At 38.5% G+C, this 12,670-nt stretch overlaps 2 long non-coding RNA genes across 4 annotated transcripts in view; one reads left to right on the top strand and one right to left on the bottom strand.

The window, feature by feature from the left end:
- The window catches only part of LOC120407135, a 179,935-nt gene extending 167,678 nt beyond the window's left edge, over positions 1–12,257 (bottom strand). For both annotated transcript variants that reach the window (XR_005599812.1, XR_005599811.1), the window contains exon 1: positions 11,940–12,257. This is a non-coding gene — a long non-coding RNA (uncharacterized LOC120407135). The remainder of the gene's footprint in view (positions 1–11,939) is intronic.
- The window catches only part of LOC120407134, a 107,320-nt gene continuing 106,723 nt past the window's right edge, over positions 12,074–12,670 (top strand). Inside the window, exon 1 of one of the 2 annotated variants that reach the window (XR_005599809.1) lies at positions 12,074–12,638. This is a non-coding gene — a long non-coding RNA (uncharacterized LOC120407134). The remainder of the gene's footprint in view (positions 12,639–12,670) is intronic. The other variant, XR_005599810.1, reaches the window with a different exon arrangement.

Below are 12,670 nucleotides of genomic sequence, written 5' to 3'. Positions count from 1 at the left end.
GTCAGCAGTAATTGAAGTTTCACTGACCTGTCCATGTGCCTGAATGCTAACCTAGAGGGCACCTCCTCTAGGTGTGAGAGGTTCTCTTCTATTCTGTAGCGGTGCTTATCCCAGAATCCTCACTGTGTTATCTGAGCACCTTTCACGATTGCATTAAGGAAGCTTAATTTAAGATTTTAGCCTTTTTTGAATCAACGTTTCAACTTGAAAGCTGGATACCGAAACCCATGTTAGAGGCACCTAAATTAGGCAGCTCTAATTTTCAAAGATGAGGTATGTGTATACATGACATCCCTTAAAATTAGGCCACTTATTTAAGTACCAAAAGATCAGTTGGAATGTCTGACTTTAGGCATTCAAGTTTAAAATGTTGATTGAAGTAAATGCTAAAACATCTGCATTATTTGATTATCAATGGTGTATTTTACAGGTGCCAGAGTTAAAAGCTTTTCTTATGATAATTGAGAGACCTAGAATTTTGTAAAGTATGCCACTGGGAGTGGGATGCACATAGGAAATATAGAATTCCAATAAGCTGTCTATAATCTAGATGGAGGGATGGTCCAGTGGTTAGCATCTAGTTTAGGACTAGGGAAATTTGGGTTCTTTCCCTGCCCCACTACAAACTTCCTGTGTGACCCTGGGCAAGTGACTTAGCATCTTTATTTCTCGGTTGTCCCTCTGTAAAATAGGGATAACTGTGCTTCCCTACTTCATAGGTTGCTCTGTGGATAATCACATTAAAGAGTATGCGGTCCTGGGTTCTACAATCTATACTTGTGAAACACCAAGTGAATGGACGGGGTGAAAGAAAGTTTTAGGAGACACCACCAGAACTGTGGTCCACATTTTGTTTTCTCGATCAGTGCGCACAGGACACATCAAGTACCAGATTTATTGATATTGAATATCATCTTTGCCATGCTATTAAGGTTGCTAATATAAAGTATTTTTTATTCATTTTATTCTGGCATTTGGCTTGGCTGATGAGTGTTCAAAGCAGAGGTGTTATAACATTACTTATCAGAATACAGAAGCTTCTTAACAGAGATGCACACAATGTTAAACACCATTAAATCTGCATTTAATTTATTCAAGCCATACTGTCAAATAACACAACATACAAAAGGCTGCAAATTAGATAAAGGAGATTGCTGTCAGGGCTGTTCATATTAGCTCAGGCCACTTTCAAATTGCTCTTCACAGCTATTCCATTGATATCTGTTGGAAATACTTAAAAACAAAATGGGGAAAATATTGTTTTCCAAGGGTTGGGGAGTCAGTTCTAGCACAAGGACATTTTCAATATGTATCATGGTTCAACCACTTGTGTGGAACAAGAATAATGAATATACAGATTTTTGGATGCATAGTACTGTACGCTACAAGTCATAATATTCTGCTTATTTAAATGACTGCACATTTAGAAGTTTAGTTTTCAAAAGGCTTGGGAGAATTTAGAGGCAGGCTACTTTCTGGCATTAAATAATTGCCCACCAGATTCCCCAATCAGACTCTGAGCCCGTAGCCAGATGCTCTAGTGTAGATTCTAGGTGAACGTGTCCACCCTCATACGTACAATTGCAGAAACAACAACTTTAATCTCTAAAGGTCAAATTCTACCTCTTGATAAGACAAGGTACATCGTTTTTGACAGAACAATCTCTAAATCTGGGCCCATAGTTTTACACGTGCAATCATTAGCAGATGTTTAATGAAATCTGATGCTTATGGCTTCTTATGACATTCTCATAAGCAAATTAGTGAAGTGTGGTTTAAATAAAGGTACTGTAAGGTGGGTGCATAATTGGTTGAAAGACTGTACTCAAAGAATAGTTATCAGTGGTTTGCTGTCAGATGTATCAATGGTTTGATGGGAGGATGTATCTAGTCAGGCCCTGCAACGGTCTTTCCTGGGTCCTGAACTATTCAATTGTAACAGGGTTGACGACTCACCAATGTAGCGCCTCCTGCTGGTTGTTTGGGAATTAGCTCATCCAGCATTTGGGATGCCTCCTGGTGGCCAGTGACTTGCCTGCACCAGGCCCTCATGTCCCTCCCAGTGCCCTTTACCTTGGGGTTCTGCCCCAGCCCTACCCCCACACTCTGGGTCTCCCCTCTTCACTCACCTTGCCTCAGTGGCTACTGCCAGTCATCATTTAGCCTCCACTCACTGGGGCAAACTACAGTCTGTCATCGTTGCTCATCATTGGCAAGGAGGTTGGACCAGCTGCCTCGGCCTAACCCCAGGCTGCACCTCCCAGCCCCAGTACATGCATAGGCCTTTATCAAGGGCTCCTCAGCCCTTATTGCCCTTCCGCAGCTCTGCTCCTCTCCAGGTACCCTATTCCCAGGCAGCTAGGTCCTTCTCTCTCCACAGCTAGAGAGAGACTGAGGCAGCTCCTCCCTGAGCTCTTATAACAGGGCCAGGTGTGGCCTGATTGGGGCGTGGCCCCAGCTGCAGCTGCTTCCCCAGTCAGTGTAGCTTTTTTCTGCCAGAGCGGGGTAACTGCCCTGCTACATCAACATATTCATTAACGATTTGGATAATGGAGTGGAGAATATGATTATAAAATTTGTGGCTGTCACCAATCTGGGAGGGGTTGCAAGCTATTTGGAAGAGAGGATTAGAATTCAGAATTCTTCTCCTTTTCTGAGCTACACTGGGTCAGGTCACCAGATCAGTCTTTTCCAGGCTTCCTGGTCCAATGCTCACTCCATATCCATTCTGCCCTCTCGTATACAATCAACCTACCATTTACTTGTCTGTCATTGTGTTCTTCACTCATGGAACCCTATTCTCAAATGCCTCCCTATTAGCATTCCCTCCTCCATCCTTTCTATGTGTCCAAACCATGTCAGCCTCTTCTCTTGCAGCTGCTCTGATACCGCAGACCTTGATCTCATTCCTGATAACATCATTCTGCGTGTAGTCCAATGACATCACTGCTCTTACTCCCCTCAAACATCTCATTTCAATAGCTTCAAGTTTTCTCAAGTGTCTTAATAACTGCACATCTCTCTGATCTGTACAGAAGAGCTGGTCACATACAAAACCTGAGAGCTAATTGTCCCACTCTATTCAGCATTCGTGAGGCCTGAGCTGGAATATTGTGTCCAGTTTTGGTTGCCACATTTTTAGAAAGATATGAACAAATAGAAAACCTGACCTATGAAGAAATGTGAAAAAAGATTGGACATGTTTAGTTTTGAGAAAAGAAGAGTGAAGGGAGACTCACTGATAATCTTCAAATATGTTAAAGATTGTTATAAAGAAGATGATGATCAATTGTTCTGTGTGCCTGCTGAAGGTAGGACAAGAAGTAATAAGCTTAATCTGCAACAAGGGAGATTTGAGTTAAATATTAGCAAAAACCCTTTCTAGCTTTAAGAATAGTTAGGTTCTAAGGGAGGTTGTAGAATCCCCATTACAGGAGTATTTTTAAGAACAGGTTAGACAAACACCTGTCAGGGATGGTATAGTTATACTTGGTCCTGGCTCACCATGGGGCAGGATGGACTCAAGGTCCCTTCTAGCCCTATATTTCTATGATTCTTGGGAAGTAACCAATCTTTTCCTTAGTTTAGCAGCATTACATTTTTGAGAACTCTCTTATTTAATTTCATCAATCTATATTGGCAGTTATTTCATTTTTACAGATTCTTGAATGCATAAAATAAATTGTATTAAATGCCTAATGGGCTTTTAGAAAAATAAGGTAAATAAAGTAATATCTTTTATTAGACCATCTTCTGTTGGTGAGAGACATGCTTTAAAGCTTGCACAGAGCTCGTCTTCAGGTCTTAAGTTCTTGAGTTTACTTCTTTCATCAATTACCAACAGAGGTTGGTTAATTAAAAAAAATATATATTACCACCTTGTCTTTCTAATATCCTGGACCAACACAGCTAAAACAACAATGCAAATAACAGTGGGCTTTTATAAATTCTTCTGGTCTGGATTCAAGGCAATCTAGGTACTCGCAGAGACCCCATCTCTGTAGAACATGAGCAACTCAAAGATTAATGAGTTTGTCTGTAGGAATATTAAAGAAGGTTTATATTAAACATGGTTTATATGAGAAATGATTTATTGATTTATTGTTAATTAATACTTTATAACTTAAGATTTATGTTAGAAGTAAATTTGTGATTCCCAGCATTTAGCCTCTAACCTGCAAGCCACCAGCTGTGTCTGTGTAAAGCCTGCTCAAAGAGATACTTGGTATAAAACTTGTTAAGCTCAAAGAAATACTTTGTATAAAACTTGCTAAACATTAATTAACTCTAAGTAAACCAAAACAGTAGCTGTTATAGTGTATAGATAGAGACCCCCACCCTCTGTAAGTTTTCATCTCACTTTATCTTTGCTTGTTAAAAGACAGGGAGTCTCACATAAATTGGTAACACCCCAAAAAGTAAAGAGACAAAGATAAGATAAAGAATGTATGTGAATGAATGGTTAGGGAGTCACCAGCCTGAAGAATTCAGTGTCGGCTGAAGAAGGTGTCAAGTGGGATCAACCAGATGACCCCCCAGAGGGCAAACTGGAATCCATCCACCACACCTCAAAGGAAGGAAAAACAAAACATCTAATAACATGGAGCCAGCCACCTGCTGATTGATTTAGCAACAGCAAAATGAAGCAACTCTCATGAACTGACATAGGAATAAATTCCTATAAAACTGGACTCTAAAGACTGAGGACTTTGAGTCTATGGTTCTGCTGCCAACCTCCAGGAGCATCAGATGCATCTGACACAGACTCGGCTCCATCCTCATGACCAAGATACCTGGCCAGTAACTTGTCTTAATTAGTCAAGCAGAGCAATAAGTGGTAGTAAGCCCTCTCCCCTCTGTAATGTTCCAAGTAAATCCTCCACACACCTTGGATCTGGGGCGCAGCATAATCCCTGCTCTCCTATGATGCCTCCCGTGAGCAGAGTGCGAGCTCAAAGAAGTGGAGAGTGAGTGGAGTCTTGGCACCACCCAGGCACTGGCCAGAGTAGCTCACCCGGCACAAGGAGGGAGTAAACTACAGCTTTCACTTACTCCACAAGAGCAGGGAAGGAGCTGTGCGTTTTGCTCAGGGCTCAAGCCAGCATAACTCAATCCTCCCACATCCTCTTGGTCACAACTCAATGTCATATTTATGGGAGATATCAACAACAATGAACTCAAAAATGTCAACGTTACTTTAGTATCCAGTAACATTATCAAGACCTGTTTTATTACTCATGGCAAATCTTATATAGAAAGAAATAAAAAAGTTTTTCCCCTCTTTTGTCTTCCTTATGATGCAGAAAAGCAGCCTGAAATGATTTTTTTCTTAAAAGATTTTATTCTAGTTTAAAAAACTCAACTTTGTCTACCTAGAAAAATCTTCATATATTGCTCCCCTCTAACTTAAGTCACCCATAACAAAAGAATTGACATTAAAATGATTGCAAATAAAATAAGTAGCAGCTATTCAAGCAACAGCAGCAGCCAAATGCCCACAGCTGTGCGTTTTGTGTATTCCTTCTGCACATTACCTGGGTGCCAACAAAGGTCGTGGAGGCACTGAAAACACAGGAGATACAAGCTATCCGCTCTCATTCATCATGCCCAACCCCACCCTGACCCACAGCAGTGAGGAGCTGAAGCGTTGGAAGGAGCATGTTCAGCTGTTTTGATGGGATGGTTCATGTGCAGTGTGGTCAGCACTAGAAGCGGTGAAAGTATGGAGGATGCTCACTGAGGTTAGAACCTTTGGAGACTTTAGCTAAACACTAGCATCTCTCTACTGAGCATGTGCAAACTGAGATTTTTCCAAAGGCTAATAACTGGGCCAAATTTAGACAGAAGGCCACTTCCCTGACAAATTTCAAGACCCTGCTCCAAAGCAAGGGGATACTTGTGCTTCTCAAATAAAAGGTCAACAGCAGACTTAAAGTTGCAAAACAATGTATTTTACCTAGTCTTGTTCTCAGAAACAGCCGAACCATTTTGGGTGAAAGTTTCCACAAAAATTCAGCTGGGGGCAGACACCTGGCATTGAATGTTTAAACCCAACCAGCTGAACTTTGGCTTCTTAAGGGTGCTGGATACTTCCCATTATAATAGTCAATGCTACAAGCTATAATATATGAATATATATATAGACACACACAAAAATTCATTCAGCTATTTTTGACATCTATGGCATGAACACAAAAAATAGGAGGGCAAAAAAAGTCTTAATGTTGAGAACATACAGACCTTTATACGTTAGTAGAAATATTATAGTTTGAAAAGGAAATGTGCAGTTGAGATTCTAAATTTGTCCCCATTTTTCCAACTACACCCCACCTACATCCCAAAGACTCCCAACCCCTTAATCCTAAACACTATATTCTACCTATATTTCCAGTATGGGACAAATCAATCCTAACCCCACCAACAATCCACTTACCAACTGTTGAATCACACAACCTATTTCACCATACTGCATGTTGTAAACCACAATTAAGCTAGAAATCATGACCTGAATGTAAGCAATGCAATTTTATATGCCTAAATCTAGAGAACGACAGCGCTTCCTGTCACATCTCTCTAGGGCTATTTTGGTAAACAGTAACCATGTTTTTGATCATTTAAGTAACACACACATACAGAGAAAGTTCTGTTTGGGTGACCTTGAAATGAACACAAAATTTAACATTTTAATGTGGGACTACTTTTGGAATTTTTTTTCTAGCAGCTCTAATCCCAACATGTCCAGGTTTAACCAACCTGTTACAATCAGACATCATGCGTCTGATGAAGTGGGTATTCACCCACGAAAGTTTATGCTCCAATACATCTGTTAGTCTATAAGGTGCCACAGGACTCTTTGTTGCTTTAATCAGACATCACTGAGCTTGTGCTAAATAGCTTTAGATTCTTATTTCTAATGTTTTCCTCTTTTAAATATACAACTGCAAAATATTGTGTTATATGGATCAAAACCAGCCATGATAATATTACCATTACATAAGCCAGGATCCTATAAAAACTCTCATGTGATCGGTCACATTGAACACTGATGGCACTACTCATGTTAAAAAGAGTCTTTTGAGTCATTTTCCCAGTATTGGGTTTTGGAAACTTTTTTTGGGTGGGTGGAAGAAGACCGTTACAATGATTGTTTTAATTCTAGAGATTCAATTCCCTTTTCATTTCTTGGGATATCCTATAGCAATTTCTGTATCGCTCGATACTTCTACTCCAGTTCATCTTCATGGTTTAAACTTGTGTGTGTGTGTGTGTGTATATATATATATATATATATATATATATATATATATATATATATATATAAATTATTCACAGATTCATCATTAAATGGATCATACAGACTGTCATTTGTAAGCTTTGACTAGAGGAATCTCTTAAAACTGGAAGGCTCATACACTTCTAACTGTGCAGAAAGTCATTTTACTAGTATTCTACCCATCAGGTGGACTATATTTTGATTTAACCCTTTTCTTTTATGACTGTGCACTGATTCTTTACTCCCTTTTTGCTTATTTACTATTTGCTATTTTACTTATTTTACTTATTTACTATTTTACTATTTTTGCTTATTTACTATTTTACTTATTTTACTTATTTACTATTTGCTATTTGCTTATTTACTCCCTTTTTGCTTATTTTTAACTGTGTAAAGCTAACATTTAATCAATTTTTAGAAAGAAAAAGGATTTATATGATGAAATATAAATCATAATGCTGGACTAATAAAAAGGACATATGAATCAGCTGGATTTGTCAAATGCTGAGTTAGACATTCAAGCAATTAACAAAAAAGCAAACAAGAACAAAAAAATTCCCACTATAAATTATGTAAATTTATGTAAATAAGCCAAAGTAAAGAAAGTAATTCTGTAAAAATAGCAAACAAGTTATTATAAAACAATTAAGTTGCTATATAATCCTCAGTAAAAATGGGGCATTAGATAATTAGAAATGCAAATGTTAAGAAAGTTTAATTTTTATTCACATTTTTAACCACTAACTGTTGCAATTAAAAATGAGGAATTAATTTAAATTTTCTTAACTTCGGAACTATAATGTACCTTGAAGCTGCCATCTTTCATTCTTCTGCAAATACACACTGAATCACAAGTTTGGATAAATCAATGTGAGTTCAGATGTGTTTGTGGAGTTCTCACTTTGTATAAAGATATAAGTCTAAGTGAGCAAGAAAGTATGTTCTCTATTAATATTCATGAAGGGCTTCTGTTACATTTGTATGAATGATCCCAAAGTAGGAATTAACTCATTTTGGTTTAAAATGAAATGCTCATAGCACAGTAGAGCCATTGCAGTTGGCCCAATTTAATTGGACATCCTTGGAATTTTATGGAAACTGGGAGAAAATCTCCATTTTTATAAAATGTGGTATGTGGAACAGTTTTGCAAAACTAGGGCAATTCCAGTAAAGCACCTCACACTTCCTTCTTCTATAACTGTAAATAATATGAAAAATAAAGTACTCTTTGCCAACTTCAATTTTCTTTTTCAGCTGTGACTTACAGCAAGTGGGCCTTACAAATATGTTTTCAAGTTGTTACTACTAGAACAAATTAGTTGATAAACTAACTTAGTATGTTATTAATTAAAAATCATGCAGACAAGGCCCTGGGGGTCATCTTAATTAGCTAACATTTTTGCAGATGTTAAACCCTCTCTACACTTAGTGGTAAATTGTGTTTAAAACACATTAATTAAAACCTATTGAACAACAGATTTCATAAAAAAAAAAACCTATTCAAAACACACCACATTATTTTTCTTGTCTAGACAGGTGAAATTTGAGACAAAACAGTAGTTTACTTTAGCACTGCCAGCTGGCACAAAGTTAAATATAATTTATTTCACTTTTTATAAAGTACTTAAATATCCAGTGTAGTATGGATTGGAATCGCGTCTCCCAGTGAGTGCCTAGCCATTGGGGTAGAGTCATTCCCTCCCTGGCTCAATGACTATTTAAGTATTTTATGCAAAGTGAAACAGCTTCAACAGGAGAGACTGAGAGAAACCCACCCTAGCATACCCTACAGCCCAACGGTCAGGGCACTCACCTGGGAAATAGGAGGGCTGGGTACCAGTCTCTGCTATAAATGAAGCAGAGTAAGGCGCTGAGCTTGCATCTCCCACACTCTGGGTGTGTGGTCTAACCAATGGGCTTTTGGGTAGTGCTGGTCAGAAAATCGAAATCCTTTCCCATGAAAAAATTCTCATTTTTGAACAGTTTGTTATCCCAAACTAGGACACAGAAGCCAAACTACATTATTTCTTTGCAGGAGAAGATTTTTAAAAAAAAAAATTGAATTTTTCAGCTTCCTGCGTGGAAGGCTCATGCCAGTTTAAAGTTTCTGTAGGGAAAATCAAAATGACATCTCCCAGGTTGATTTTCCCCAATGGATTTTTTTTTTTTTTTAAGATTTTTTCATCAGAAAAATTCCAAAGGTGCTCTGCTCTGGGTATTAGGGGGATGGGAAAGGAGGGAACCTTCTCCTGCTCCTCAATTACTCATGAGGAATGGCTGATCTAGTTTAGGTGCTTAACTCTAAGAGACAATTCAGGGCTGTGAATCCCAAGCAGAGATAAGTGCCTCCCTCTGTCTCAGAGTTGGGTATCTAGATCCCTTTGAGGGATGGGAACTAAGCACCACCCCTCTCCTTGGCATTTCTTACTGGCTAGTTTAGGCAGCTGCCTACTCAGCTATCTGGCTCTTTTGAATCCTATTCTTAGGTGCTTAGCTCTCCTTGAGCACTGTATAGGGAACCTGGACACCTGACTCAGGGCTGTGAACTGACTTTCAGTGAGGCACTTTTGAAAATGTGACAAAAGAGCTTTTAAAATTTTTGCTGTAAGTGGCAAGTCATTTTAAAGAATTTATAATTCCATTGTTAATAATCTCCAAATTTAAAAAATTGTGCTGATCATATCTTAGCCCAACTCCATTCAATATCCAGATTTCAAGATAAATTTGTAGAAGAAGCCCAAATGCAATACTGAAGAGCAGAATTTAAGATAAAAAATGTCACTAATACAATAATTGCAAAGTCTCTGTTTATACTTATACATGTTATACAACATGTATAAGTATAAACAAAAAAGCTTCAGAAAACAGCGTATAATGGTGCTAAATAGATCTGTCTGGAATATTTGTAGTGAAACTGAAAACACTCAACATTTGTCCCTTTAGATTTCACAATGCCAGGAACACACGCTCTCTCTCTCTCTCTGTCTCTCTCACACACTCACCGCCCCCCCTCCCCCACCTACAACCTGAAGCTGAGCTAGTCATGGTGCATTTTTGTGTTTTAAGCATGCTTTTGAGAGAGAACAGTCACATAGTTTAGGTCAGGTGTACTTGGTCTGATTTACTGATTATCTGAGCCAAGGGAGCAGGCAGAAGCCATTTTGACTCTGAAGAGAACTTACAGAAAGTGACTCATCAGGAATTCATGGTATCAGTAACTTCTTTTCCAATTCCCAAGTCTACAAGTAAATAGTCTGTAAACTGATTGGGGGTGGGGGCAGGAACTAATCTTGCAGATCCTGTCTCCTGAGAGTATGCTATACTCCTGTGAGTAAAGTTTGGCAGGATTGGGCCCTTAGATGTACATAGATACTGAAGTAAGATTCTCTGACTTTGATAAGCAGCCTAGCCCAAGATCTGGATTAATTTTGTAGAATGATCATTTCTGGAGTCTGACTTCTCAAGTGCTAGGCCTTCTATCTTTCATTGATTCTGTAAGTATTTTTACACATATGCTTTTATTGTCTTAAACTTCTTTTTAGCAATTTTGATTTTTCCTTTTTGATTCCTCCTAAAATATTTCTGTTTAGGGATAGCGATTCCAGCAGTCTACATCCTTCTTTTAATTTGTAAAATCAGAGATCCATGCAGAAACTAATTAAAGGGAATTATAATAGTCTGACTCATAGGTACAGCTGCAGTGAGCTGAGTGGGAGGCTGCTTGGATAATAGTTTGCTAACACCTTAATTTGCTTTTAAAATATAAAGTGAATGTTTCATTTAATATACATCTGTTTCTACTCAGTTATTTATACTCCTGAGTTCCTTGCATTTAATCTAAACTGTGTAACGTGATAGGTCATTTAGTTCTGCACTATTAATGGTTACTACTACTTTGAATCTCATTTGTGAATGCAGCCTGAGAAACACCACAACTTAAGAGTTTTCTGAGATAGTCAGACCATAGCTGGTGTTCAACAGTACTATTTCCCATTCTCATTCAAATGACTGTGACAAGAATAGACTCATATGATCTTGCAATCATTTTTCCCCTTAGAATATTTTTGAGAGTTTGAACTCTCATTTGAGTACCAAGGAAGGTTTCTATAAAAGCCTCTCATTATTAAAAATATATTAAAGGAGAAATGTGTGTAGATCAAATCAACCACCACTACTCAGTCTGAGTACTGTGAAGCATATCGAAAAGAAATCCTAAGAAAGCAGAAAAAAGGTGGCCAGCTCTGTGATCACAAGGCACTACTCCCCCACTAGGAGACACACAGGAGTGGAGCAGATCCATGGGGAAGAGTGACTATGAAGAAATGCCAAGGTTCATCAGGGATCACTGGCCCTCAGTGCAGGAACATTCTGCCACTGTGGGTTTCTATGGTATTGCCAGTTGTTGCACCCCATTACCCCACTTCACAGTCTTGGAAAAATTGTTAAGAGAAATTAGCATACTTCTTGCAATAAATGCAGCTTCCCCTGGTGATGTGTACTTTGCTTTAGTGTTACCAACCCCAAGATTGCCATATCACAAGATGCTCCTGCTCCCTTATTTGCATCCTCATTTTAGAATAAAAATTCAGCAAACAAATAAAATACACATACAATTATAGGAACCAGGTATTTCCCACTTACTATGCCTGACAGAGGCTGCATTTACCTTTTTGTAGGCTGTGGTATAGCCTCCTTTTCCTATCAGCATTCTTACTCCCTCTTGTCCCCTCCAGCATGTCTTTTCTTTTCTTTTCTTTTCTTCTGCCGACCAGCAACCCCCCTTTTTACCAGTAAGGGACCAGCTAAATTTCCAGTGCTCTTGCCTTCCCAGCAGACAAGCTCCAACTTGCAGAGGAAAGTCTTTTTTCCACTGCTAAAAGGAAGTGGATACCTCTTTACTGGGGATACCTCACTTCCTGGGGGCTTACCTGGTTTATCTTCCTCATCTCAGTGCACTACAATGGTAGAACCCATTCATTCTCAAGTAGTTACTGAACCACAGAGACTACCAATTATGTAACATGTTTAAGTATACACTAAAGACTATATTGAGGGCCACAAATCAATGAAAATGATAACACATAGCACTTCTTCAAGAGATGACTTTTTATGTATAGATACTTGAAACTGACCCAAATCCTGCAGCCTTACTTCAGACAAAGCTGGTGCTGAAGTCTACATTAGTTGATTGAAATAAATTAAAGCTTTGCTTCAGTAAGAACTGCAAAACCAGGCCTAGTGTGGTTAAGAAGTTAATGATATAGCTTTCATCAGCTGAGCTCTGAGGTAGACTTAAAAAGAATTTCCTGGTGGAGTAAGAAGACCAACAAGTAGGTAACTCATGATGCTGTAATACTTCTGAACTGTGAGTAATACATTTAGCTGTTGAATTATTCT

Source organism: Mauremys reevesii, linkage group 5 (assembly GCF_016161935.1).
Source record: "Mauremys reevesii isolate NIE-2019 linkage group 5, ASM1616193v1, whole genome shotgun sequence".
Taxonomy (NCBI): Eukaryota; Metazoa; Chordata; order Testudines; family Geoemydidae; genus Mauremys; species Mauremys reevesii.
The sequence above is the reverse complement of the archived record's forward strand: the minus strand, read 5'-3'. Positions and strand labels throughout refer to the sequence as shown.